General features: G+C 46.4%; 1 pseudogene; it reads right to left on the reverse strand.

Moving 5' to 3' along the window:
• The window catches only part of LOC124654907, an 89165-nt pseudogene that overhangs the window by 41936 nt on the left and 19435 nt on the right, over positions 1–27794 (reverse strand).

Below are 27794 nucleotides of genomic sequence, written 5' to 3' on the forward strand. Positions count from 1 at the left end.
GACTCCCACCCCTTCCTTGGGGGGTTGGCCGGCCACCCTTGGGGAGTCCACCTTGGACTCCTCCCTTTTAGGGTTGGCTGGCCATGCAAGGTGGAGTCCCTCCGGGACTCCACTTTCCATGGTGATTTCTTCCGGACTTTTCTAGAACCTTCTAGAACCTGCCATAAATGCACCGGATCATTTCCAAACTTGGAATATGACTTCCTATATATGAATCTTATTCTCCGGACCATTCCGGACCTCCTCGTGATGTCATGGATCCCATCCGAGACTCCGAACAAAACTTCGAACTCCATTCCTTATTCCATATCTACTTAAACGACATCAAACCTTAAGTGTGTCACCCTACGGTTCGCGAACTATGTAGACATGGTTGAGACCTCTCTCCGACCAATAACCAATAGCGGGATCCGGAGATCCATAATGGCTCCCACATATTCAACGATGACTTAGTGATCGAATGAACCATTCACATACGATACCGATTCCCTTTGTCACGCGATATTTTACTTGTCCGAGGTTTGATCATCGATATCTCTATACCTTGTTCAACCTCGTCTCCTGACAAGTACTCTTTACTCATACCGTGGTATGTGGTCTCTTATGAACCATTCATATGCTTGCAAGCTATTTAGACGACATTCCACCGAGAGGGCCCAGAGTATATATATCCGTCATCGGGATGGACAAATCCCACTATTGATCCATATGCCTCAACTCATACTTTCCGGATACTTAATCCCACCTTTATAACCACCCATTTACGCAGTGGCGTTTGATGTAATCAAAGTACCTTTCCGGTATAAGTGATTTACATGATCTCATGGTCGAAAGGACTAGGTAACTATGTATTGAAAGCTTATAGCAAATAACTTAATGACGTTATCTTATGCTACGCTTAATTGGGTGTGTCCATTACATCATTCATATAATGATATAACCTTGTTATTAATAACATCCAATGTTCATGATCACGAAACCATGATCATCTATTAATCAACAAGCTAGTTATACAAGAGGCTTACTAGGGAATCTTTGTTGTTCACATAACACACATGTATCAATGTTTCGGTTAATACAATTATAGCATGGTATGTAAACATTATCATAAACACAAAGATATATTATAATAACCATTTTATTATTGCCTCTTGGGCATATCTCCAACAATAGTTGTCTTCATATGAACTATGATACCCTATTGTACAAGCAACAATTAATTTAGCCAACAAGAAATTATCCAACACTGAGAGCAACCCAAGCAGTAGCAAGGCTATTGTGGTCACATCAATCACAAGCTATCCAGTAATCAAATTTATAAGTCATCATCATCCAGGATGGATTCAGACTTTGTTTATCTTCAAATTGACATTGGAGATATCATTTCATACAAATCCATGCATATAATCAACATTGCATAAGCAGTTCATATACAAATAATTCACCAAGGCATGAATACAAGATAATACATCAATTGACAAGCAATAGCATCACTGAGAGGCAGCCAGTAGGTTGACCAAATGCATCCTAGCCATTGAATCTTGTTCAATGTGCTATGAACAACAACGGCAGCTCACCAACACATGAGCAGCAGCTAGAGCAAGCTTAAACCATTGCAATAGCTAGGGCAAGCCCACAAATTATCCAAGAATGGAACCTGTAACCTAGCCACTAGCATGTATTGATCCAAATGGACCAATTAGATCATGTACAAGACACAGGAGAGCAACACTAGCATCACAAGTGTCAGAATTGCTAGCCACTATCAACAGCAAAGGCCACCAGTAAGCATTTGATCGAGCAGCACAAGAGCATGAACAGGTAGAATAGGACTAGCTCAATCAACCAGTAGGATCAAACAAACATGAGCATAGCACCAGTAGGCCTAGACAAGCATGAGCATGGCTGCAGTAGGCTTAGGCATGGCATCAGATGAGCATAACAAGCGCAACACGTAGTAGTAGCACAATCATAGGATGAACCAGTAGCCAGAGCTCGAGCAGATGTAGGAGATGGAGTAGAGAGAGGGGTAGAAGGAGAGGCAGTGGTAACTGGAGGTGTCCATGGCGGCGTCCATGGCGGCTTGGTGGCACAGGCCAGCCACGACGGCGCCAAACCGCGGCCAGGCCGGTGCCAGCCACGCACCACCAACCGCGGCCAGGCCGGTGCCAGTCACGCACCACAACTGGAGGAGGCGGCGAGCAGCACGAGCGTGTCCAAGGAGCGCAGATCGACGGAGTTCATCGATGAACTCGTCAACGCCTGGCACGGGAGAGCTTGTGCATGGCCAGTAGAAGAGGGGAGATCCAGATCGACGCGGATAGGAAGGAGCACTGTCGCGCGCTGCGTCGAATTGGACCAGTGGCGAGCCCTAGGACCGCCGGAATCGGCCGGAGAGTGGTGGCGACGCCATCGCCCGGGAGTTAGGGTTAGGGTTCGTAAGCGAGAGAGAGAGAGAGAGAGAGAGAGAGAGAGAGAGAGGAGGAAGTGAACCGGTGGGCCGACCGACCTGGGCCGGTCTGGTCCAACCAGTTGGTTGACCTGACTAGTGGGCCCAGGGGTATTTTAGTCATTTCACAATTTAAATAACCCTTGAACTTTGTAAAATTCCAAATAATTATAAATACCTCAAAAATTCAAGAAAAAATGGAATAGTAGATTAAAAATAATTCTTAACCAGAATAAAATAAGAAAGGAAATGAACAACACAATTTCAAAATTTTGAAATTTTTGAATTTAATTATAAACTTGGAATTTGAAATTTGCAATTTTCCTTTGATATAAAAATCAAGGAAAATTCCAAATGAAATTGAATATTTGTTTATCAACTATTTTCAAAAGAAAATTTTATTATTCCAAGTCTTTCTTTTAAAGAATAAATAGTTTCCAAAAAGGAAATATTCTAATATTCCAAAGCCTTTCTTTTATTTTCAAAACGAAAAACTCTATTATTTCAAATTATTTATTTGAAATAAATATTTTCCGAAGGAAAATTCTATTATTCTTAAATCCTTTTCTTTTTAAGGAAACCTATATTAAAGGACTTTAAGGGATTATAAATTATTGCCTAAGGCATAAATATTTAAATCATCAAAATCTTAATAGGTACTTTGGGGAAAGGGATTCAACATAAAATAATGCACCCATGCATGCATCTTTTGGATTTTCTAACATTCTCCTTATCGGACAATGATGTTTATTTTTAGAACCCGAGGTCCTGGTTCCATCCAAACCATCGAACTGCATTATCTCGTAGTCACCAGGCAAGTTCACTCTTGCTCATGTCATATTGATTATTTTCTATCAATTTACTCGCAAAGCAATATACTTATCATTCCTGCACTAAAAATAAAAAAAGGTACTTTTGCAATTATGAATATGACTATGTGGTGGGCAATGGAACCATGGTATGTGTTTATGGTGGAGGTTCCATTGCAAGGGTTCTACTCATCTAGGACTAATCACCAATGCCTTCTAGTGATTCTAGCGAAGTACATTTCGCGTTAACCATGAGATCTATAATGGCTCTGGGGAAGTCAATTGTATCTTTTCACTTCTGCATATCAACAAACTTGATAGATCCTGGCTGGGTGTTGTGATAACACCGCAGTAGGTTGGAAAATCGTTTTAAATCACCATCCAAGTGGATGAGAGCGCTCTACCGTCTATGATGGATTATCCGTAGCACATCGAGTGTAAAGCCGTATCAGTGGGAGATGTCTACCAGGGATGTGCGGATGGACAAAAGGGTGGGTATGCGAGGTCACGGAGAAGGCAGTGATTGGCTTGGTTCTTATACCTGGCCTCACACCAAGGAAGTGTGGACGGAGTCTTAAGCCCGGTTGGCAACAAGGATAAGTTCTCTTAAGGGAAATGTAATGCACCTCTGCAGAGTATATTAAATTGTGGCTTGTCACTCCCTGTTCCTAGAAGGTAACTCCGAACGCGGCAGGAAAGGAACTCCGTAAAGTTCTGGTCAACCTGTAAAGACAAACGGGCATAGTTTTCAAAATAAAATAAACCTTTTAAAGAAATGTTTTCGAAAATGCATTGACCTAAGATTTTCTGATCAATGGTCGTAGCATCAAACACCTTTTCTCTTTTGAACTTGCTGAGTACCTCTGTACTCACTTTCTTTTGACACCCTTGCTAGACTGTGACAATGAAGAGGAGGCCAACGACGGAGCACCAGAAGGGGACTACGAGCTGGTCTACGAGGAGCCTGATCTGTCGGGAGGAGTGGAAGGCGTGGATTATGGGATAGTCTACAGAGCTGACAACACCGAGGAAAAGGAATAGAGTCTTACCCTAGACATCTTAGAGCCGAGTAGCATAGTAGCTTACCTAAATAAGTTGATGAGCTCGTTATGATCTTTAAGTTTGAGTTGTAAGAGTACTTAAGTAATATCGTAGGGTGTTCTCATCGGACCTGTGAGAGTACCAACTTGTTAAGGCCATGTTTGTAATATAATCTAGAGTGTTAATTATGACCTGCGATGTTTCTGTATATGATATTTGTGAAGAAGGCCCCATGAAGATCATATCAACGAATTGTATACTACAACATGCAGTGGTATGTTGGGTCACCGCATCGGCGAACCTGCTCCTCCTGGCGGGCGTCGGCCTGCGGCTTCTGCTGCGACTCGAACGACTCGAGGAGCGCATGTTGTTGCGCCGCCGCCTCCTCCGGGTCCGGCCCGTCGTCATCGGACCAGTCGAAGTCGTCGTCATCGTCTTCGTCCTCCTCCTCCTCCATTTTGCGCTACCACAGCCACCGCCAACGCATCCGCCTCCGCCGCCCAGGCCGCCGCTGCCTCCTCTTGCAGCTGCTGCTCCAGTTCCTACTGCCGCTGCCGTTGATGGAGCTCCCGCATCCGCAGCCGCTCCTGCATATCCTCAATGCGCTGTCGCTCGTACAGCTCTCCGCACGCTGCTCGTATAGCTCGTCCGCACGCCTTCGCAGCTCCTTCTCGTCCGCACGGCGGCGCCGCTGCTCCCGCTCAGCACGCCACCGCTCGCCCATCTCATCCGCTCGGCGCCAGCGCGCCTCTTCCTCTGTGGCAGCGTCGAACGCCGCTATGGTGTCTGCTAGCGCCGCCTCCTCCCACGCTTCGTTCTCCGCAGCCTCCGGGTCGACGTCGAACTACTGTGGTGGTGGAGATGGAGGTGGAGGTGGAGACGGTGGTGGAGGCAACTGGCCGTCGGCGTCGCGGTTCATCATTGGGTAGGTGGTGCATAGGCGACGAGGCATGTGTTTGCAGCGGAGAAAGGGATGCCGATGGCTGTGGTGGCGACCGTTGAATGGAGGAGGACTTTTATAGACGTCGACGTCGCGAGAAGACGCGGGAAGAAAGCGCGGGAAGAAAGAGCGGGAATGCACGGTGGCGTGCGAACGACAACGAAACATGGAGGAGGCGCAGCGCCGATGGGACGTCTCGCTTGCCCCTTCGTCACCATTAAGGCAAAGCTGCGACGCTTCGTTCGTGTGTCAATGACCCATCGTGTCCACCATTCCTCGCTTGGCTTTTTGCTGTGTCCAGCACGTCCGAAGCGTTTCCTGTGGATCAAAAACGGGCTCGAGACCCCAAACACCATATTGAGTCGTGTCGAACGGAAGTAGCACTGGTAGAAAAACAGGCTTCCGGGAAGCCCCATAAGTCGCGAAGCTACAGGAACCGCGACTAAAGGGGTCTTTAGTCGCGGTTCGTGTGGCGAACCGCGACCAAAGGCTCGGGCCCGGGCGCACGGTGGCCAGGCTGGTGCACGTGGGGGCTTTAGTCGCGGTTGGCCAGGCCAACCGCGATTAAAGGTGCCGAAGGCCTTTAGTCGCGGTTGGCCAGGCCAACCGGGACTAAAGCCCCTCCCTATATATACCCATCCAGCAGCCAACACTTAGCCATTTGGAGCCATTCTCTTCACAAACTTCACAAGTGAGTGTTAGGTTTGCTTTTGGTTCCTCTTATGCACATAAGGTGTTTGATGAAATGCCCCAAGAGCATGAAACAAACATGATATGAAGTGTTGGAGCCACACTTGAGCTTTCTCATTTATTTTTTCCTCCTCGATCGCGGTTAGCAACTTGAACCTTTGATGTGTCGTCATTGATACAATATGCATGTGTGTGTAGTTCATTGTTTAATTTATATTGTTTGTAGCTAGTTAGTTTAACAAATGCATGATGGTTAATTATATATTTTATATTATAATAATGCAGATGAATCGGCAATGGATGTACGGTAACCGACTCTCCGGCGAGTTCGGTACGGGTTTGAAAGATTTCCTCGTAGTGGCTAATGCGAACAAGCGGGGGTTTTGTTATCTCGTCCATGTGTTAACCGTAAGAATCGGAAGGGTTACTCTTCCTCAAGAGATGTTCACATGCACCGCTTCGGCACGGTTTCATGCCAAGCTATAATTGTTGGACCAAGCATGGAGAAAGAGGGGTTATAATGGAAGAAGATGAAGAAGGGGATGATTTCATCGATGAAAGCTATCTTGCTCATTTCGGTGATACTTTCATGGAGGATGCTGAAGGTGAAGGGGAAGGTGAAGGGGAAGGTGAAGAAGAGGCACGTGATGATCCCGTTGATGATCTTGGTCGGACCATTGCTGATGCACGGAGACGCTGCGAAACCGAAAAGGAGAGGGAGAATTTGGATCGCATGTTAGAGGATCACGGGAAGGCGCCTGTACCCCGGATGCGATGATGGTCCGAAAAAGCTGGGCTGCACACTCTGGATTTGCTCGAAATGGAAGGCACAGGCAGGTGTAGCTGACTCGAGCATTTGAAAACTTGCTGAAAATGTTGAAGAATATGTTTCCAAAGAATAACGAGTTGCTCGCCGATACGTACGAAGCAAAGAAGGTTGTCTCGCCCTCTAGGTTTAGAGGTTACGAAGATACATGCATGCATCAACGATCGCATCCTCTACCGCGGTGAATACGAGAATTTGAATGAATGCCCGGTATGCACCGCATTGCGTTATAAGATCAGAGGCGATGACCCTGGTGACGATGTTGAGGGCCGAAACCCGGGAAGAGGGTTCCCGCCAAGGTGATGTGGTATGCTCCTATAATACCACGGTTGAAACGTCTGTTCATGAACAAAGAGCATGCCAAGTTGTTGCGATGGCACAAAGAGGACCGTAAGTCGGACGGGGAGTTGAGACACCCCGCAGATGGAACGCAATGGAGAAAGATCGACGAGAGAGTTCAAAGATTTTGCAGCCGACGCAAGGAACATAAGATTTGGTCTAAGTACGGATGGCATGAATCCTTTTGGCGAGCGAGCTCCAGCCATAGCACCTGGCCCGTGACTCTATGCATCTACAACCTTCCTCCTTGGTTGTGCATGAAGCGGAAGTTCATTATGATGCCAGTGCTCATCCAAGGTCCGAAGCAACCCGGAAACGACATCGATGTGTACCTAAGGCCATTAGTTGATGAGCTTTTACAGCTGTGGGGCAGACCTGGTGTCCGTGTGTGGGATGAGCACAAAGAAGAGGAATTTGACCTACGAGCGTTGCTTTTCGTAACCATCAACGATTGGCCTATACTCTTAGTAACCTTTTGGGACTGTCAAATAAGGGATACAATGCATGCACGCACTGCTTACATGAGACTGAAAGTGTACATTTGCCAAATTGTAAGAAGAACGTGTACCTTGGGCATCATCGATTTCTTCCGAAAGGTCATCCGAGTAAGAAAGAAAGGCAAGCATTACAACGGCAAGGCAGATCACCGGCCGAAGCTTCGCGGAACACACCTGGTGCTGAGGTATTTGATATGGTCAAGGATTTGAAAGTCATCTTTGGAAAGGGTCATGGCGGACAATCGGTTCCGAAGGGAGGCGACGGGCACGCAGCCATGTGGAAGAAGAAATCTATATTCTGGGAGCTAGAATATTGGAAAGTCCTAGAAGTCTGCTCTGCAATCGACGTGATGCACGTTACGAAGAATATTTGCGTGAACCTCCTAAGCTTCTTGGGCGTGTATGGGAAGTCAAATGATACAAAGGAAGCACGGCAGGACCAGCAAAGTTTGAAAGACCACGATGACCGGCATCCGGAACGGTTTCAAGGTCGTGCCGGCCTACGCTCTCACCAAAGAAGAGAAGGTCATCTTTTTTGAATGCACGAGCGAGTATGAAGGTCCCGTGCGGATTCTCGTCCAATATAAAGGGAATAATAAACATGGCGGAGAAAAAGTTCCAAAACCTGAAGTCTCACGACTGCCACGTGATTATGACGCAATTGCTTCCGATTGCTTTGAGGGGGCTCTGCCGGAAAATGTTCGAGTAGCCATTGTGAAGCTATGTGCATTCCTCAATGCAATCTCTCGGAAGGTAATCAATCCGGAAGTTCTACCACGGTTACGGAATGATGTGATCCAATGTCTTGTCGAGTTTCGAGTTGGTGTTCCCGCCATCCTTCTTCAATATTATGACGCACCTCCTGGTTCACCTAGTCGATGAGATTTCCATTCTCGGTCCTGTATTTCTACACAATATGTTCCCCTTCGAGAGGTTCATGGGAATATTAAAGAAATATGTTCGTAACCATGCTAGGCCAGAAGGAAGCATCGCCAAGGGCTATGGAAATGAGGAGGTAATTGAGTTTTGTGTTGACTTTGTTCCTGACCTTAAGCCGATTGGTCTTCCTCGATCGCGGCACGAGGGGAGACTAAGTGGAAAAGGCACGATCGGAAGGAAATCAACGATATGTATGGACGGCCATTCTCTGACTGAAGCACACCACACAATTCTGACCAATTCCAGCTTGGTGGCTCCGTACTTTGAGAAACACAAGAATATTTTACGCTCGGACAACCTTGGGAAGCCTGAATCCTGGATTAGGAAGGCCCACATGGAGACTTTCGGCAGTTGGTTGAGAAAACATTTAATGAGTGACGAACATGTTGTAGATCATCTGTACATGTTGGCCAAGACACCATCTTCGACTATAACGACTTTCCAAGGGTACGAGATAAATGGGAATACATTTTACACGATCGCCCAAGATAAAAAGAGCACCAACCAAAACAGTGGTGTCCGCTTTGATGCAGCAACCGAGAATGGGCAAAAGGTCACATATTATGGTTACATAGAGGAGATATGGGAACTTGACTATGGACCCTCCTTTAGGGTCCCTTTGTTCCGGTGCAAATGGTTCAAGCTAACAGGAGGTGGGGTAAAGGTGGACCAGCAATACGGAATGACAATGGTGGATTTCAACAATCTTGGTTACCTTGACGAACCATTCGTCCTAGCGAAAATGTCGCTCAGGTTTTCTATGTGAAGGACATGAGTAGCAAACCGAGGAAACGGAAAGATAAGAAAACGATCAGTACATCATGCGATGATCCAAAGCGCCACATTGTTCTTTCAGGGAAAAGAAACATCGTGGGAGTGGAGGACAAGACAGACATGTCAGAAGATTATAATATGTTTGCTGAAATTCCGCCCTTCAAAGTGAACACCGACCCAAGCATTAAGTTAAATGATGACGATGCTCCATGGATACGGCACAATCTGAAAGAACATCTCTTGCATTATGTTTTGTGTGTTTGATGTCAATATATGTGATACACTAATGTTTGATTAAGTGGTACAGGGATTACATAGTTTCATATTTGCGTGTGTTGGATTTGGTCGGTCTGTCAAAAGTTAACAGGAAAAATATGGCCAGGCCGGATAATCCGGGCCGGATATTCTTGAAATATCCGGCCCCCTGATTTTGGCTAAGTATTCGAGGGAAAGCAGCACAGTATGGGGGCCGGACATTTGCCCGGATAATGTCCCGGTATTGTACCAGGGCCGGATTATCCGGGCCGGATATTTTGGAAATATCCGGCCCCCTCGTTTTTGGCTAAGGACTGGAAGAATTGTGAATCAGTACATGGGCCGGACATTTGGCCGGACAATGTCACACTTTTGTCCCGATGGCCGGATTATCCGGGGGGGGGCGGATTATCCGGCCCTTACTTAGGCCGGATTATCCGGGCCCCCGGAAGCAGCAACGGCTCAATTTCGAGAGGGGGTATAAATACCCCCCTTCTTCTACCTTGGTTGCTTGCTCAATCATTACACAAGAAATCTGCCAAGCCACCTCCATTAGAGCCACCTCAAGAAAGTCAAGATTTGCAAGATCTCCTTCCTCCCCCAACCAAAGCTCTTGATCTTTGGATATTCGAAGGAGAAGACACCGATCTACATCCTCACCGAAGCGTTCTTCATTTCCCCCTCTCTTGTTTGAGGGATCTCATGCTAGTGTTCCTATTTGGTTCCCTAGTTAATTTGTTGTTGATGTGTTGTTGTTGATTGTTGTATTGTTACAGATTTGGGAGCCTCCAATTTGGTTGTGGATGTGTGCCCCAAGAACTTTGTAAAGGCCCGGTTTCCGCCTCGAGGAAATCCCTTAGTGGAAGTGGGCTAGGCCTTCGTGGCGTTGCTCACGGGAGATCCGAGTGAAGCCTTCGTGGTCTGTTGGTTTGGCTTGCGTAGCAACCACACTCCTCCAAACGTAGACGTACCTTCTTGCAAAGGAAGGGAACTACGGGAATCATCTCCGTGTCATCGCGTGCTCCACTCTCGGTTACCTCTATCCCACTCCATCTACTATTGCGTTGCTATACCTTGTTTAGTTGATATCCTTGTCATATAGGTAAATTCACTTAGTTGCATATCTAGAGAATTTACCTTTCGTGTCAAGCCTAAATTGAAAAAGAACTAAAAATTGGTTAGCACCTATTCACCCCCCCCCTCTAGGTGCGACATACGATCCTTTCAATTGGTATCAGAGCCTCGGCTCTTATTTCGGGCTTAACCGCCTAAGAGTATGTCGGACGAGGAGCCCTCGGTAGGGGCCGCCAAGTCGGTCTCCGTGGAAGACTTCAATTCATTGAAGTCCTCCATGGAAGCCCAAATGGAAAGCATGAAAAAGATGATTGCCGAGCTTTTAGCTCCGGCCCTTCCCAAGGCTCCTAGTGTAGAGGTAAAAGACACGGGTGCGTTAGATGATGGAGAGGCTTCGGACTTACCCTCATCTACCAAACCCGTGGATGGTGATAACTTAAACACTCTCAAATCTACCAGTGCATCTCCTAGGGGAACTAGTGGAGGTGAAAGCTACAATCGAGTAGCTCCACCTTTCCTATCTCCCGATATACCGGTTCCCCATCCCCATTTAAACATTCGGGGCGACCCACCTAAGTTTTCTGTTGATGATTTCGATACTTGGCAATTTGAGTTCCGCTCTCATGTTTGTAGTGCCTCCAATGAACTATGGAGAGTCATCTTGGAGGGCTTCAAGCCATACAACCCCGACAAGTTGACTAGAAGAGAAGCAATTGATAGTCAACTCAACAACACCGCCCTTCACATGATTCAAACTAGTGTGGGGACACCGGAATTGCATCGTGTCCGGAACTACACCACCGCCAAGGAAGCTTGGGACGGCTTGGCCGCTAGTTGCATTGGAAGTGAGAGCACAAGGAGGAACAAGTATAATGCTCTTAAGAATAAAGCCGAAGGATTCATGAGGCTACCGGATGAAGATCATGAACTCATGTATGGAAGACTTGTCACGGTTGCCGATGCCTTCCGGCTTATTGGTGCCACCCACATCAATGACTCTTGGATCAAGGAGAAGTACATTGAATGCATGATGCCATTTGCTCCCATTGATGTCAAGACTCTTGTGGGAAGGGAATGCTATTCCTCTCTCATCTCTCAACAAGTCATGCACGAGATGCAAGCTCTCAAGGTGCTTGAGGAAACCTCTCATGATTCTCGCAATCGTGCTCTTGGGATGGCAAAAGGTGCAAACCTTGCCTTGGTGGTCAACCCCGGTGAAGAAGTGATTCCTCAAGAATCTTATAGGGCATCGTGGAGTATGTCCTATCCGGAAGATTTGCAATGCCACTACCATGATCACATGGCCTTCCATGCAAAATCCTTTTGGGTTGATCCCTCCAAGGCCAAGGAAGACAACATCAAGAGGAACAACAAAAGTGGTTTCACTAGCTTTGGTCCAAAGACAAGATCTTGCTACAATTGTGATGACAAGCGCCACTTCATTGCCGAATGCCCCTATGAAAATAGAGAGCTTCATAATGGAAGGCTCATTCCCAAGGACAAGAGCAAGGACACCAAGGGCAAGTATTCAAAAGCCCCCAACAAAAAGTTCTACAACAACAAGACCAAGAAGGGCAAGAGGCCCTCAAGAGTTGTGCTAGTAACAAGGGAAGAATATTCATCCGATAAAGTTGAAAGTTCTAGTGGTGATGAAGATGAAGAAAGCTCAAAGGAATTGGCCGCCATCGTCACCACCAACATACCCTCTTCATCTCTCTTTGAATCTCCCAATGAGAACCCTCCTATCAAGAATGCACATTGCTTCATGGCAAGGTCCTCCTTGGACACATCCATCGTGCTATCAACTCAAGAAGAGTATACCTCCGGAGATGATGATGTTGATGATGAAGAAGATGCATCCTCCAATGGATTGGTCGCTCTTGCCTTCCTCTCCACTAACTCTTCATCACCAAGTGAATCCCCCAATGAGGTCATCCTTGTGGAGGAAGAAAGTTGCCTCATGGCTAAATCCTCCGAGGTATCATCTCCTAACCCCTCTATTCCTAACATATCTAGTGAACTAGGGGTTGATGATGCTAGTCTAAAAGTGAAACAAGAAATGCTAGATTTTGATGATTTCATTCTCAACCTACAAGGTAACACTAAAAAGCATGTTTCAAACCTCATGATTCGTTTAGCTCAACAAAGTGATATGCTTGAGAAAAAGGGTCAAATAGAGAGAGAAGACTCTCTCGAAATCCATGCTCTTAAAAATGCTCTTGAGGAATGTCAAGAAAACATAGCTTCTCTTGAAGAGAGGTTAGAAAATATTGAAGAGCCTCAAGATAAAATTAACAAGCTCACTAAAGCTAGAGATCTTGCTAGGGCTAAGAATAAAGTGTTTACAAAGGAAAAGGCCCAATTTGGGGTTGATCATGAGAAACTTGTGAAGGATCTAGATGAACTAGACAAAGCTCACAAAGCTTTGAAGAGTGAATACACTCTCCTATCCAAGTCGTTTGAGCAACTTCAAATTAGGCTTGCTACATATGATGTGCCTAGTTCCTCTACTCCTCTATGTGATCATGCAAATATTGTTGAGGAAAATGCTAGGTTGAAGGATGAACTTGCTAAGGCCTCCTCTCCCCAAAGTAAACTTTCTTTGGATGATCTTTTGAGTAAGCAAAGATCAAACAATGGGAAGGAGGGCCTTGGCTTTAAAGCCAAGGCAAAGAAGGCAAACAAGCAAAAGGCCAAGCCCGCACAAGAAAAGAAGAAAGAAGTCACTAATGGTGAAGCCTCCAAGGGCAAAACCATGAATGATGATGATGCGGGAATTGCTAACCCTCACTATGTTTTATTTAAAGATTATTATGGTGATGTTTATGCTAAATATGTTGGCCCATATGATGGTTATGTTGCTTGGTCTATTTGGGTTCCAAAGACCCTTGTTGCTAACAAAAGAGGACCCATTGCGAAATGGGTACCTAAATCCAAGAATTGATCTCATGTAGGACTATGCCGCCGGAGGTTCAAAATGGGTACTTGATAGTGGATGTACAAGTCATATGACCGGCGGCAAGAACCTCGTCAAGGAGTTGAGGCCTAACATTAATGATATCACCGTCTCCTTTGGCGATAATTCTACATCCGAGGTATTAGGTTTTGGCAAGGTTGTGGTTGCACATAACATTACTCTTGTGGATGTCATGCTTGTCAAAACCCTTGGTTACAATTTGCTTTCCGTTTCCGCCCTTGGCAAGATGGGTTTCGCCGTCTTTATTGATAATGATATTGTGGTCCTCTTGTGGAGCAAGACTCTAAAAGTCGCATTCGTTGGGTATCGCGAACACAACTTGTATGTGGTGGACTTTTCGGGGACCACCACGTCAAGTGCGATGTGCCTATTCGGAAAGGCGGACGTGGGTTGGTTGTGGCATCGCCGCCTAGCCCATGTCAACATGAGAACTTTGCAAAGTCTTCACAAGGGGAACCATATTGTGGGACTAATGGAAAATGTGTCTTTTGCCAAAGATCGTGTTTGTAGGGCTTGTGTTGAAGGTAAAATGCATGACTCTCCGCATCCAAGCAAGACCATTATATCTTCCAAGAGGATCTTGGAGCTCCTTCATGTGGATCTCTTTGGTCCCGTTACTCATGCAAGTCTTGGTGCGAAGAAACATTGCTTGGTGATTGTCGATGACTACTCAAGATACACTTGGGTCTACTTTCTCAAGACGAAAGATGAGACTCAACAAATATTCATTGACTTTGCTACCGAGGTGCAACGCCAACACAACATCCTCATTATGGAAATAAGAAGTGACAACGGCTCCGAGTTCAAGAACTACACACTCAATGATTTTCTTAGTGATGAGGGGATTCGTCATCAATATTCCGCTGCTTACACCCCTCAACAAAATGGTGTTGCGGAGAGGAAGAACCAGACTCTTATGGATATGGCAAGGTCTATGATGGCGGAGTATAAATCCCGCTATAACTTTTGGGCCGAAGCCATCTCCACCGCGTGTCACTCCTCCAACCGGCTCTATCTCCGCAAGGGCTTGAACAAGACTCCATATGAAATACTCACCGGGAACAAGCCTAATATCTCATACTTCAAGGTGTTCGGGTGTAAGTGTTTCTACAAGATCAAAGGAGTTCGTTTATCTAAATTCGCTCCTAAAGCTTTGGAGGGTATATTTGTTGGTTACGGTGCCGAATCTCACACTTATAGAATCTTTGATGTATCCTCCGGGATTATCATTGAATCTTGTAGTGTGAAGTTCGAAGAAAATGATGGCTCCCAAGTGGGGCAAGTTGATGTTTGTGCAGGTGATGAAATACCTCAAGATGCCATAGTAAGAATGGGTGTGGGATTTTTCCGCCCCATTGAGGGACACGGTGTGGCGTCTCGGGAAGAACTATGCTCTACCACGGTGGAGCCCTCATCTTCTCAACATCAACAAACCCCATCAAGTGAAGCAAATGATGCACCAACCCAAGAACAAGAACAAAACCCTCCCTCTAGTGTGCAAGATCAAGGACAAGATCAAGGTCAAGATCAACCAAGAATTCATGATGGTTCCGACGAGTATCCATTTGATATTTGCTCCGCACCAAATGATGTCCAAGATCAAGCACATGATGTTGAGCAACCCCAAGTAATTGAGGAAGCTCAAGTTGAAGGTCAAGACGGGGACCCAAATGATCAAGTTGATCAAGTGACACCTCCAAGGCCTAGAAAGACCAAGGAGGAGATCGAGGCCCGTCGTCTAGCAAGAAGAGAAAGGAACCTCGAGCTTCGTGGACACACTCATGACAAGGTTCTTGGTGATGTAAGGGCAAAGGTTTCCACAAGAAGGCAATTGGCGAACTTTAGCCATCATCATGCTTATATCTCCTTAGTGGAACCCAAGAAAGTGTTTGAAGCCCTTGAAGATTCGGATTGGTTGGAAGCTATGCATGAAGAACTCAACAACTTCAAGCGCAACAAAGTGTGGACTTTAGTAAAGAAGCCTAAGGAGTGCCGCAATGTTATAGGCACTAAATGGATTTTCAAGAACAAGCAAGATGAGTTTGGAAATGTTGTGAGGAACAAGGCAAGATTGGTGGCTCAAGGGTTCTCTCAAGTTGAGGGTATTGACTTTGGAGAAACCTATGCTCCCGTAGCTCGCCTTGAGTCCATCCGTATCCTTCTTGCTTATGCTTCGCATCATAACTTTAAGTTACAACAAATGGATGTGAAAAGTGCTTTTCTTAATGGTCCTTTGCATGAAGAGGTTTATGTTAAGCAACCCCGGGGTTCGAGGATCTCAACTTTCCTAACCATGTCTACAAGCTTGATAAAGCACTTTATGGTCTCAAACAAGCTCCTAGAGCTTGGTACGAGCACCTTAAGGAATTGTTGGTAGACCGTGGGTTTGATGTTGGGCTAATCGACCCCACTCTTTTTACTAAGAGGGTCAATGGGGAGCTTTTCGTTTGCCAATTATATGTTGATGATATTATATTTGGATCTACTAACAAAGCTTTCAATGATGAATTCTCAAAGCTTATGACCGATAGGTTTGAGATGTCTATGATGGGAGAGATGAAGTTCTTCCTTGGTTTTGAGATCAAGCAATTGAGGGAAGGAACCTTCATCAACCAAGCAAAATATCTCCAAGACATGCTCAAGAGGTTCAATATGACCGAGATGAAGGGTGTGGCCACTCCTATGGTTACCAAATGTCATCTTGCACTAGATCCCAATGGTAAAGAGGTGGATCAAAAGGTATATCGCTCCATGATTGGATCCTTGCTTTACCTTTGTGCATCTAGACCGGACATAGTGTTGAGTGTTGGTGTGTGTGCAAGGTATCAAGCTTCTCCTAAAGAGAGCCACATGATGGCTCTCAAAAGAATCTTTCGATATTTGGTTGATACCCCAAGATATGGTATTTGGTACCCCAAAGGCTCAAGTTTTATTCTCAATGGTTATACCGATGCGGATTGGGCGGGTGACAAGGATGATAGGAAATCAACTTCCGGGGCTTGCCAATTCCTTGGTAGGTCCTTGGTATGTTGGTCTTCTAAGAAGCAAAATTGTTTATCTCTCTCCACCGCCGAAGCCGAATATGTTGCCGCCGCAAGTGGATGCACTCAATTGTTATGGATGAGGCAAACTTTAAAGGAATACGGTGTCATTTGTGACAAAGTGCCTCTATTATGTGACAATGAAAGTGCCATCAAGATTGCCTATAATCCAGTGCAACATTCAAGAACGAAGCATATTGAGATCCGGAATCATTTCATTAGGGATCATGTTGCCCGGGGTGATATTGAGCTTATCTATGTTCCTACCAAAGATCAACTTGCCGATATATTCACGAAGCCTCTTGATGAAGCAAGGTTCTCTTATTTGAGGAATGAGCTAAATATCATTGATTCAAGGAGTATAGCTTGACCATCTTGCAAACACACTTTCATCTCAAAACTTTATTTGGTTTAGGTGTGGGCATGGAAATAGGGGGAGTGCGGTTTAAATTATTGAGCTATCCCTCCCCCCATAATGCCAACATTAAGAAATCATTCTCGTTATATCATATGTTGATATGTGAGCTTCAATGATGAGTAGTGGCTTGGACCCAAGATATATCTTCGCGGTGCCATGCCACAACACTCATATATGGTGGCCTAGGCCACCACACTCTTCTTTGTGAAGAGTTGGAGTTATTTGGATCTTATTGCCTTTTATTTGACAACTCCTTGTTCTTATGGGAAATCACTCAAGTTTGGCCTTATTTTCTCATATCTTGCAAACTTGAGTGATCATGTACCATTAACAGTTTGAACCCTCTAAGCCTAAGCCTACACTCTCCAATAAGCCACTTCCATCTTGCTCATTTGTCATGTTTGGTAAAAACCTGGAGTTTGAGGTTTCTCGATCGGATGATCTAGGTTGCCCCATCTTATTGGTAAATATGCATCTCATATGTGACGTGATAGTTTATTGCACCACATATGGGTTCGCAAATATCCAACTAAAGATAGGCTGGATTTACGGTATTCTGGAATCTTCCAGAACACCGGATAATCCGGCCCCCTGGCGCCCCGGAATATCCGGCCGGGCCGGATTATCCGCCGTCACTTTGGGCCGGATTATCCGGCCTGGGCGATTTGCGGGAAGACTAAGGGAGGCCGCGGGGTGAACGGTTGGCACACCAATCAGTTCCCCCACGCGCCCCCCTTCTTCCTCCTCAAGCCGCCGGAGTTCCTCCTCCTCGGCCGGAGTCGCTCCGTCCGCCCCCTCTCGGAGTTCTTGGGTGGATCGGGTGGATCTCCTCCCTAGCTACCTTCTCCTCCAAGCGGTTTCCACAATGGATGTGGGTATGATTCAAAATCTCTAACCCTAGATGTTGTGTTTTATATGTGCTATTTTCTTGGTGGAATTGGTGTCTAGTTGTTCCAAATCGTGTGTAGTGTACTCCTCTTGCATGCTATGAGGCCGATCTAGTCTTAGACAAGTTTTTGATTGGAAATCTGCACATCTCGCAGGGCCGGATTATCCGCCCCCCGAGCCGGCCGGATTATCCGGCCAGGCCGGATTATCCGCCCCCAGGGGACCCCGGATTATCCGGCCTGGAGCTTCATCGCCAATGCAGTTTCTGCTTCAATCTATCATGTCTAGATTTGTACCGACTTATAGCATGCTTCTCGAGTATATTACTATATCTTACATGACTTATGAGCATTACCTTTCCTTTGCTACCCGCCCTTGCTTCTCACAGGTGGTGCTTCTCGGGGTGGTCGGAGACGCTCAAGGCATGATCGTTCTAGTGACGAGTTTGCAACCAATGCACCTCGCAAGTCCGTCACCTCAAGGCGGAAGAACAAGGAAGTGAGGGAGAACTACAAGGCCATGGACCCAGTCTCCTATTCTGCTATTCGCATGAAGAACTGGTATGAAGATGTCCCAAGGGATGAAGAGATTGAGGGCAGGAGATACTGGTGCATTGAGCAGGAATTCATCTACAAGGACATATATGAGCCCATGAAGAAGCTGAGACCCATGCAAGCTATTGATGTGGACATTCTGGCTGAAAACAATCACTTTGAAGATGCCATCTGGGTAGCTGGAAGGTTGGGTTTGCATGATATCATGAAGATTAAATGTGACTACAGCCCAGATTTGGTGAAGCAATTCTTTGCCACTTTGGCGATCAAGAAAGATGAGGAACACACTATGGAATGGATGACTGGCTCCTCCCACTGCAGTGCCACTCTACGCCAATTTGCTGGTTTTCTTGGAGTTCCTGTTGAGGGGGTCGTCGTCTTCATGGACCACAACCGATAGATAAGAATGCTCTTGCGCAGCTCTATACCTCAGCAGGGAAAATTGGTTATACTAAGGGGCTGCTTCCCATATACAATCAGCTGCTTCGCTTCTTTCGGGCAACCATTTGCCCAAGTGGTGGTAACAATGATGCTCTCCGGGGAGTCCTTGTGAACCTTATGCACCTCAGCTATAAGTGTGCTCGTGATGGGAATGAGGAACGGAACTTCACTCTTGATATCATGGATTTTATCTTCCATGAGATCCATGATGCCATGGTCTCCCGGACCTCCATACCCTATGCTCCCTACATCCAGCTTCTCATCAACAACTCTGTGGCTGTGGTTGGTGAAGATTTGAGTGGGTACCCGTTGGTGACGCACCATGTCAAGAAGGCCTACAAGGTTAAGCCAGTCTCTTCAGCTGTTCCTGCTCCTGACTCCTTCATGGGTGATGCTCGTTCTAGTGGTTTTGCTCCTGCTCGTCATCATGATGTCCCAGCTATGAGGAAGCAAGTGACCCGGCTTAGTTGGTTCCAGCGCCATATCCTTTGCATGAACATTGAGATCCATAAGGAGAACTATGCAGCTAGCCGAGAGCGCTCGAGATTAAGCATACTCGGGCGGTTATTCTTCACAAGCTTAGTGGTGATCAAGGACCCCCGCCTCAGCCTCCAGCTCACCAGGTTTACAGTGGTTGGCACTCAGCACAGGTTCCATGGAGTGATCTTGATGATTGCCTTCAAAGGTCCAACACCTCTCGCCGCTCTCCGGATGCACCTGACTCTGATGAGGAAGAAGAAGAGGAAGTGCCATACGAGTCCGATGATGATGATGCCTCCGAGTGATTCTCATGGGACGTGTAGCATCGCGCTTGTCCCTTTTTGGCGTCTCGATGCCAAAGGGGGAGAAGTGTTCTATTAGGATTCTCGGGGATTTGCATGGTTTGGGCACAAGCATATGCGTTTATCATTCTTATATTGCTTGTGTTCCCCTTTTAGCTGAACTATTTGGTTTGTTTGTGTGCCGTTCAAAACTATGTGCTTTGTGGTGTGAGACATTGTTATGGTTTTCGGATTTCTATTTGTTGAGATCAAGGATATTACATTGTGTGTGATGCTATATCTCCGCATTATATATCTACACAAGGATATTACATTTCTTGCTTCCTATCTCAACTTCATATGTGTCAATGTCTTTTGTTAGAGCGCATGTTGGATATCTCTTGTGTTGAGGCACCATACTCCTATGTGTTGTGTATTTGTATTCAAATGCAAATTACTTATATGCACACATGTAGGGGGAGTGCCTCTATGTCTTGCCATCATGCTTGTCTCTATTGTGATTCCTTGGCAAATCCGTATATTTTCATCAAACACCAAAAAGGGGGAGATTGAAAGAACATCTCTTGCATTATGTTTTGTGTGTTTGATGTCAATATATGTGATACACTAATGTTTGATTAAGTGGTACGGGGATTACATAGTTTCATATTTGCGTGTGTTGGATTTGGTCGGTCCGTCAAAAGTTAACGGGAAAAATATGGCCGGGCCGGATAATCCGGGCCGGATATTCTTGAAATATCCGGCCCCCGATTTTGGCTAAGTCTTCGAGGGAAAGCAGCGCAGTATGGGGGCCGGACATTTTCCCGGATAATGTCCCGGTATTGTACCAGGGCCGGATTATCCGGGCCGGATATTTTGGAAATATCCGGCCCCCTCGTTTTTGGCTAAGGACTGGAAGAATTGTGAATCAGTACATGGGCCGGACATTTGGCCGGACAATGTCACACTTTTGTCCCGATGGCCGGATTATCCGGGAGCGGATTATCCGGCCCTTACTTAGGCCGGATTATCCGGCCCCCGAAGCAGACAACGGCTCAATTTCGTGAGGGGGTATAAATACCCCCTTCTTCTACCTTGGTTGCTTGCTCAATCATTACACAAGAAATCTGCCAAGCCACCTCCATTAGAGCCACCTCAAGAAAGTCAAGATTTGCAAGATCTCCTTCCTCCCCCAACCAAAGCTCTTGATCTTTGGATATTCGAAGGAGAAGACACCGATCTACATCCTCACCGAAGCGTTCTTCATTTCCCCTCTCTTGTTTGAGGGATCTCATGCTAGTGTTCCTATTTGGTTCCCTAGTTAATTTGTTGTTGATGTGTTGTTGTTGATTGTTGTATTGTTACAGATTTGGGAGCCTCCAATTTGGTTGTGGATGTGTGCCCCAAGAACTTTGTAAAGGCCCGGTTTCCGCCTCGAGGAAATCCCTTTGGAAGTGGGCTAGGCCTTCGTGGCGTTGCTCACAGGAGATCTGAGTGAAGCCTTCGTGGCTGTTGGTTTGGCTTGCGTAGCAACCACACTCCTCCAAACGTAGACGTACCTTCTTGCAAAGGAAGGGAACTACGGGAATCATCTCCGTGTCATCGCGTGCTCCACTCTCGGTTACCTCTATCCCACTCCATCTACTATTGCGTTGCTATACCTTGTTTAGTTGATATCCTTGTCATATAGGTAAATTCACTTAGTTGCATATCTAGAGAATTTACCTTTCGTGTCAAGCCTAAATTGAAAAAGAACTAAAAATTGGTTAGCACCTATTCACCCCCCCTCTAGGTGCGACATACGATCCTTTCACAATCGTAAGCAAGCAGGGACACAAGGAAAGAAATGATGTGTAATAATTTATTGTACCAAACTTTGTTGAATGGATCATGTGAATTATATTACCCGTGATGTGGTTGGTGTCCATTTCCGAATGATTCAATTGACTCGAGATAGCACTGATGATACATGAAATTTGGAGTGACTAAGTCATACTCCTGCATACAGGAAATTTGGAGTGACTAAGTCATACTCCTGCATACATGAAATTTGGAGTGACTAAGTCATACTCTCCTGCATACAGGAAATTTGGAGTGACTAAGTCATACTCCTGCATACATGAAATTTGGAGTGATTTAGTCATACTCCTGCCTAGGCGTATAATATGCATACTCGTAGTCTTCATAGCCGCCGCCGTTTCGCGGTAGTCGCCGCCTGCTTCTAAGTTGCCGGCGTCGTCGTCGCTGCTTGTCGTCGGCCGTCGTCGGGCGGCGCTCGTGGCTCGAATCGAGGGTAGCGCAGGCGGGGATATCGCCGGCCGTGATGTAGTCCATGACGCTCGCGCAGTCCGGCCGTACCACCATAGCCGACGGCCGGCCTCATGGAAGTTTCCGGGAGGCAGACCGTCCTCCTCATACTCGGCGAGCGCCCTCTCACGCCGATTGATGAAGAAGGCGTCCCAAGTATGCTCGGTTATCGGGATGCCGGCGGGATTCATCCGCTGCTCCGGCGTGAGGTCGAGGTAGTAGTGGTTCATGATGGCCGCCCGGCGCGCGGTACCCACGAGGGACGGGAGGGACCGGCACGCCGCCGGCGCTTAGGCTCCAGCCGGCGAGGACGCGGTAGCCCGGTGGGCAAGGGTAGTTCGAGGCGCAAAGCTCCTCCACCCGCTGGTAGGTTAGAGTGGGTGCGGTGGAAGCCATGAGAGAGTGATGAGAGATTGTAGAGATGTGATAATGCTGGCCAAGCCGGGCTACATATATGTAGTGACAAATGGCGGGAAAAATGGGAGCGGGAAGACATGAGGCGGGAAGAAAGTGGCGGGAAGAAAGTGGCGGGAAGAAATTGGCGGGAAGAAATTGGCGGGAAGAAAGAGGCGGGAAGACAGGGAAGAAATGGCGGGAAGAGGGGGTCGGCGGAAAGACAGAGGGGGTCAGCGGAAAGACGAGGCGGGAAGAGGGGGTCGGCGGAAAGACGAGAGGCGGGAAGAGGGGGCCAACGAGAAGACGAGAGGCGGTCGGGAAGAAATTTTGAATTGAATTAGTTTTATTTTTATGAATTTTTTGATAATTTGTATTTTTAAAATTTTGAATTGAATTAGTTTTATTTTTCTGAATTTTTTGATATATTATTTGTATTTTTAAGATTTTGAATTGAATTATTTTTATTTTTATGAATTTATTGATATATTATTTGTATTTTTAAGATTTTGAATTGAATTAGTTTTATTTTTCTGAATTTTTTGATGTATTATTTGTATTTTTAAAATTTTGAATTGAATTAGTTTTATTTTTCTGAATTTTTTGATATATTATATGTATTTTAAACATTTTGAAATGAATTAGTTTTATTTTTCTTAATTTTTTGATATATAATTTGTATTTTTAATATTTTGAAATGAATTAGTTTTATTTTTCTGAATTTTTTGATATATTATTTGTATTTTTAAAGTTTTGAATTTAATTAGTTTTATTTTTCTGAATTTTTTGATATATTATTTGTATTTTTAAAGTTTTGAATTTAATTAGTTTTATTTTTCACATTTAGAAAACGAAATAATTTCGAAAAAGGCCTTTAGTCGCGGTTGGCCTGGCCAACCGCGACTAAAGGTCGTTTTCCGCGGGAATCTCAAACGGGGCGAAAAAAGGCTTTAGTCGCGGTTGGGGTCACCAACCGCGACTAAAGGGACCCAACCGCGACTAAAGGGGGGTCCTATAAAAACTCGCCGCGCGAACCGCCACGGCACTTCTTCTTCTCCGCGCGATCCAGAGTGCTGCGCTCCTCGACGCCGCCGCCCTCGACGGGAAGCTCTACCGCGCCCCGACGCCCGGCTGCCGCCGCCACACGCCGACGCCGTCTTCGCCGCCGACGCGAAGCTCGTACGTCGCCGTCGTCCGCCGCCGCGTGCGCCTCTCCCCCGGCCTTCTCTCACTTCGATCGCGCGCGCCGCCACACTACCGCGCCGCCGCGCGCTGCTCTCGGGCGCCCCTTGACGCCGCCCTCGACGCGCTGCTCTCCCGCGTTGCGCCGCCGCCGCCACACGCCGCGTCGCACCGCCGGCCGGTTACCGCCGTCGATCCGGAGCCACCGGCCAGAGAGAAGGGGGCCGGGGCGACCCGCGGTGAGAGAGAGAGAGAGGAGATCAGAGAGGCTGCCCCGGCCGTTTTTTTTTAGTTTTTTTTCTTGTTAAAAATATGTGTGTACTAAAATTTCACTTAAAAAGGAACTAATTAAAATTTGACTTAAAAAACTAAATAATTGATACTTAAAATTTACTAAATATATAATTGAGACTTAAAATTTTGAGACTTAAAAAACTAAAAAAAGACTTAAAATTTGAGACTTAAAATTTGAGACTTAAAAATTTGAGACTTCAAATTTGAGACTTCAAATTTGAGACTTAAAATTAACTAAATAATTTGAGACTACAATTTGACTTAAAAAACAAATAATTGAGACTTAAAATTTAAGACTTAAAATTAACTAAATAATTTGAGACTACAATTTGACTAAATAATTTGAGACTACAATTTGACTTAAAAAACAAATAATTGAGACTTATAATTTCCCCACCGGCGCCACACAGACAGGGGGAGAGGGAGGCCGGCGGCCGGCCGGGGGCGCGCGCCACACACGCACACATGCAATCGCTTGGGCGGCGCCCGCCGGTGCCCCGGCCCCTCAAATCTCTCCCGGCGCACACACGCGCTCTTCCGCGACACCCTCTCCCACCCCTTCCAGCTCGCCGGCCCCCTCCTTTTGGCACCGCCCTTTCGCCACCGCCACCGCCCCCTTCTTCACTTAATTAATTTGTTTTGACTACATGTTTTCAGGATCGACATATGGCGGACGATAGAGCTGACCCAATTATGGACAACTATGATCCGGACGCTCGAAGAACAAATCTTCGGCATCATAAAAGGCGATGTTCTATATGTGCCGAACCGGACAAGAAGATGATATCGATTCTTATCCGAACCTTGACGGTGAAGATGAAGGGCATGGTCGGCAAGATGGTGCCGAAGAAACGTCGATAAACGACGATCTTCGGTTGGAAGTAGCAACCACCTCCGGCGCCGAGGTATATATATATACATTGAGCCTCCGGTGATACAAACTCACCGATTTGAATAAATATGTGTGTACTAACGCGCGCGCCTCTCTTTCTTATTTTAGCCCTCGGCCGGATCGTCGAAACAATCGAGTACGTCGTCGTCAAAGCGTGGCGCAACCAAGACGATGAAAGCAGGAGAAACATGCACCATCGATGTTGTCGAGGAAGCAACCGGCAGGCCAGCCGGAGCCCAGCAAGAACGCCACCAAGTTTGTCAGCCAATGCGGAGCCGTTGTTAGAGACAACGTCTCGATCACCGTCCAGGAGTGGAATGAGCCAAAGAAGGCACGTGTTGGTTTCACTTTTGTCGATAAGAGAACAAAAAAATATTGCTTCAAAAATCTTATGGAACATTTCGTTCTACCTCCGGAATATGGCAAATACGATGAGGAGGGTAACAAGATTGCGGAAACCAAGGAGAGGTGCAAGCTAGTCAAACAGTTCGCTCTTTCTAGGATGGCCAACGCATTCCGGAAATACAAGCAAAATCTAGCCCATGACTTTGTCAAGCCGGGCAAGACTCCGGATTTCAAAGGACAATACGAGAAACTGCAACATGATTGGCCAGAATTTGTGAAGCAAAAGAAATCGGAGCAGTTCCTTGAAATATCGAAAAAAATAAGGATAATGCGGCCAAGAAGGAGTACAATCATAAAATGGGGCCAGGAGGGTATCGCTTTTGGCAGCCTAGGTGGGAGAAGATGGAGAACGAGCTGAGGACGCGAGGAATCTGTCCAGGTACGGTGGGATGGGACCCAAGGGCCAAAAGCTGGTGGTACGGGTGATGGCGTGTATTTCACACGTTCGTTGGGCAACCCCAAGAGGAAGGTATGATGCGCACAGCAACAAGTTTTCCCTCAGAAAGAAACCAAGGTTTATCGAACCAGGAGGAGCCAAGAAGCACGTTGAAGGTTGATGGCGGCGGGATGTAGTGCGGCGCAACACCGGAGATTTCGGCGCCAACGTGGAACCTCGCACAACACAACCAAAGTACTTTGCCCCAACGAAACAGTGAGGTTGTCAATCTCACCGGACTTGCTGTAACAAAGGATTAACCGTATTGTGTGGAAGATGATTGTTTGCGAGAGAAAATAGTAAAAACAAGTATTGCAGCAGATTTGTATTTCAGTATTAAAGAATGGACCGGGGTCCACGAGTTCACTAGAGGTGTCTCTCCCATAAGATAAAAGCATGTTGGGTGAACAAATTACGGTCGGGCAATTGACAAATAGAGAGGGCATAACAATGCACATACATGACATGATAAGTATAGTGAGATTTAATTGGGCATTACGACAAAGTACATAGACCGCCATCCAACTGCATCTATGCCTAAAAAGTCCACCTTCGAGTTATCATCCGAACCTCCTCCGGTATTAAGTTGCTAACAACGAGACAATTGCATTAAGTATGGTGCGTAATGTAATCAACAACTACATCCTCGGACATAGCGCCAATGTTTTATCCCTAGTGGCAACGAGCACAACACAACCTTAGAACTTTACGTCACCTGTCCCGGTGTCAATGCGGGCATGAACCCACTATCGAGCATAAATACTCCCTCTTGGAGTTAAGAGTAAAAACTTGGCCGAGCCTCTACTAGTAACGGAGAGCATGCAAGATCATAAACAACACATGTATAATAACTTGATAATTAACATGACATGGTATTCTCTATCCATCGGATCCCGACAAACACAACATATAGAATTACGAGATAGATGATCCTGATCATGTTAGGCAGCTCACAAGATCCAACAATGAAGCACAATGAGGAGAAGACAACCATCTAGCTACTGCTATGGACCCATAGTCCGGGGGTGAACTACTCACTCATCACTCCGGAGGCGACCATGGCGGTGTAGAGTCCTCCGGGAGATGAATCCCCTCTCCGGCGGGGTGCCGGAGGAGATCTCCGAGAATCCCCCGAGATGGGATCGGCGGCGGCGGCGTCTCGGTAAGGTTTTCCGTATCGTGGTTTTTCGCATCGGGGGTTTCGCGACGGAGGATTTAAGTAGGCGGAAGGGCGAGTCGGGGCCTGACGAGGGGGCCACACCATAGGGCCGCGTGGGCCCCCCCTGGGCCGCGCCGCCTTGTGGTGTCGCCACCTCGTGGCCCCACTTCGTATGTTCTTCGGTCTTCTGGAAGCTCCGTGGAAAAATAGGCCCCTGGGTCTTTGTTTCGTCCAATTCCGAGAATATTTCGTTACTAGGATTTATGAAACCAAAAACAGCAGAAAACGAGAAGCGGCACTTCGGCATCTTGTTAATAGGTTAGTTCCAGAAAATGCACGAATATGACATAAAGTGTGCATAAAACATGTAGGTATCATCAATAATATGGCATAGAACATAAGAAATTATCGATACGTCGGAGACGTATCAACGGGCATGGGGGATCGCTGAACCCGGAGACAGGGGAGTGTGTTTACCAGGGCAAAATAATTACACCCACCCAAAAGCTTATTGAGGCAATGAGGGATGCTCAAGAGGGGAGGATCAAGTTCAACAGAGAGAACGACGCCATGACAAAAGCCCTCGGGAATCCTGAACACGGAGGACGTGTACGAGGCATGGGGCACATTCCGTGGAAAATAGGGTTCCCAGAACGATGACCCGTACGGTTACAGAAGCCGTAAGAGAAAGATGGATCGGGAAGAAGATGTTGTGGCGCGGTTGGCATCGGAAATGGATGTCATGAAGAAAACCGTGAGTGTACTAGTAGCCGAAAGAGATGCAGCTCGGGCGCCGCATGAAGATCATCCATTGGATCTCGGAAGCCAGCCGCGGAGAAGCAGTGTGGCTTCCACGGAGGCCCCATCGGCTGGTGCACCGACGATCGAAATTACTGCACCGGAGCCTGCGGTGGTCGAAATTACTGCACCGGAGCCTCCTCGCTACCCCGTGGATGATATAAAGGAGATGAAAGCATGTCATCTGTATTATCCTATCGGGAACATGTCCATGA

Source organism: Lolium rigidum, chromosome 5, assembly GCF_022539505.1.
Source record: "Lolium rigidum isolate FL_2022 chromosome 5, APGP_CSIRO_Lrig_0.1, whole genome shotgun sequence".
Lineage (NCBI taxonomy): Eukaryota > Viridiplantae > Streptophyta > Magnoliopsida > Poales > Poaceae > Lolium > Lolium rigidum.